Below are 3125 nucleotides of genomic sequence, written 5' to 3' on the forward strand. Positions count from 1 at the left end.
GTTCTTGAATTTGCTGATGTATTTGCTGAATTCTTTCAATGAATGAACGAGCTTTGTCAATATCACTATGTCCCTCAATGGCAACATCTTTTTCAAGAATGAAATCAAGAGGTGATTTTGGCAAGTAACCAAAACAAGCTTCAAACGGTGAGGTGTTTGTGGAAGAGTGCTTGGCACGATTGTAAGCATGCTGTATGTAGTGCAAATGTTCATCCCACAGCTTGGGATTCTTGCTGCAATATCCTCTCAAGAGGTGCACAATGGTTCTGTTCACAACTTCTGTTTGTCCATCTGTTTACGGATGGAAAGCAGTACTTTTCTTCAACTTGGTGTCCATCATCTCCCATAGGTTGGACCAAAAATTCCCCACTAATCTGGAATCCCTATCACTAATAATGGAAGTAGGCAAACCAAAGTGAATCCATACATGATGAAAAAATAATTCAGCAGTTTGTTCAGTAGTTATAGTTTTCTTACAAGGCATAAGTATACACATTTTGCTGAAACGATCAACTACTACATATAAATAATCATGCTGCTTTCTAGATTTTGGCAAACCTCCTACAAAATCCATAGAGATGCTCTCCCATGGTCTAGAAGGTACCGGCAAAGGAGTATACAAGCCAAGCTTCCTATTACTAGGCTTGCTTGTAGCACATAATGAACATCCTCTTATGAACCTTGAAACAGTATCTACCATGCGAGGCCAATAGCAATACCTCTGTAGATGTGCAACTGTTTTGCTTACCCCAAAATGGCTAGCAATAAGAGAAGAATAAGCTTCTCTTATGACATTTATTCTCTCCCCCTGTGGTATACACAACTTTCCCAAATGAAACAGCAAATTGTTATGCATGTGATAGTCATTTTCCTCTGCATGATTCCCTTTACTCAAGTTAGCATACACATCTTTAAAGTCATCATCAGATGCATATTGTTCTATGTAACTATCATGTACAATGGAATCATTCTTAAGTAAAGTAACAACACCAATAATAGACCTTGAAAGCATATCAGCAACCTTATTCAAAGTACCTTTCTTGTACCTTATTACCAAATGGAACTGTTGCAAGAAGCCCATCCATCTGAAGTGTTGTGACTGTTGTAACTTGCTTTGTGATTGCAAGTATTGTAAGGGCTGATGGTCGGTATGTATAACAGTTTCTTTGCCCATCAAATAGTGTTTCCACTTTTTGACGCTTTGCACCAATGCATACAACTCCTTATCATATGTAGGATAATTTACAACAGCACCATTAAAAGTTTTAGAATGAAAAGCAATAGGCTTACCATGTTGTAGAAGAACTACACCCATGGCATAATCACTAGCATCGGTTTGTATCTCAAATGGTTGTCTCGAATCCGGTAATGCAAGGACCGGAGCTGAAGTAATCTTCTCTTTCAAAGATTCGAAAGCTTTTTGCTGCTTGCCTCCCCATTGGAAAGCATGCTTCACACTTGTCACTGCATGCATAGGAGCTGCTATAGAAGAGAAGTTAGAGATGAACTTCCTCCAATATTGAGCTGCACCCAAAAAACTTCTTACCTCTGTTATGGATTTGGGAGTAGGCCACTTCACAATAGCCTCGATCTTAGCAAGATCAATTCTCAAAGCACCTCCTCCTACTATGTGTTCCAAATAAACCAAAGAAGTCTTTCCAAATTCACACTTTGACATTTTAAGAAATAACTGATTCTTCTTCAAAACATCAAGTACTTTCCTAACATGCATGACATGATCTTCTCTAGACTTGCTGAAAATTAAGATGTCATCTAAGTAGACAATAACGAAATCATCAAGAAAAGGACGCAAGACATCATCCATTACCCGCATGAAAGTTGCAGGTGCATTACACAAACCAAATGGCATCACAAGCCACTCAAAGAGTCCTTGTTTGGTTTTAAAGGTTGTCTCCCAAATGTCACTGTCTTCAATTCTTACTTGATGATATCCACTGCGCAAGTCTAGCTTAGTGAAATATCGAGCATATTTCAGCTGGTCTAGCAAATCATCTATCCTTGGGAGTGGGTAACGATTCTTTACCGTTATCTTGTTCAAGGCCCTGAAATCAACACACATACGCCAAGTGCCATCTTTCTTTGGAATCAATACAATTGGTGACCCACATGGCGAAGTACTTGGCCTTATGAAACCCTTGTCCAACAAGTCCTTGATTTGCTTCTTTATTTCAGCATTCTCCATAATAGACATGCGGTACATGCCTATGTTTGGAAGAGGACAATCTAGATGCAAATGGATTTCATGCTGAATCTCCCTCTTAGGAGGCAAACCTGTTGGCTCCTGAAACATCTCATGATATGCATCAACTACATCATACAGTTCTGACTTAAGTTTTGGATCACAATTGTCAAATGACTCATGATTCACATCAACCTTGGGCTTAATCATAAGAAGAACAAAATTCTTACTTGAATTGACCAGCCTTTTTGCTTGTCCTGCATTCACCATCGCTATATTTGTCTTCTTGCGATGAGATCTAACAATGAACTCCTTGCCATCTTTGAAAATATGATATTTTTTTTTCATGGCGATGAAAGATAACTTTCCTATCAAACAAGTAAGGACTTCCCAAAACAATTCCTGCTATATCAAAAGGTACCACATCAAGTTCAAGTGTGTCAATAAAATGTGCAGTAATTGCAAAGCGCAATGTGCACTTCCTTGAAACTTGTAAATTTGCATCCTTGCAAATCCATCCAAGTGGATATGGCTTCGGATGTGGAACGGTCTCAAGTTTAAGCTGCTTGACCAAGTCCTCTGATATAAGGTTTGCTTGTGACCCACTATCAAAAAGTGTGTCAATTTTAGTATGTTTTGAAATCACCCTCACATGAAACAGTTCAATTCTTTCTTCCTCATTAGGAGCTTGTACATGACAGTTTGAGGTACTAGTGTTGGCTTGAGTTTCAATTTATTTTTCCTTCAAGTTTTTCAAACTCATGGCTGCAATTTTGGTTTCATCACCTGAATCATCCCATAAATCTTGTAGTGTAGATGTAGTAGCAGCAGTTTTCTGTTTCCCTTTAGATTTGTTAGATTGAGGTCTTTTTTCAGGATGTAATTTCCAACAGTTTTTCTCCTCATGGCCTGGTTTAGAACAGTG

Source organism: Pinus tabuliformis, chromosome 7, assembly GCF_031772625.1.
Source record: "Pinus tabuliformis cultivar Carrire ecotype Pingquan chromosome 7, CPIR1, whole genome shotgun sequence".
NCBI lineage: Eukaryota > Viridiplantae > Streptophyta > Pinopsida > Pinales > Pinaceae > Pinus > Pinus tabuliformis.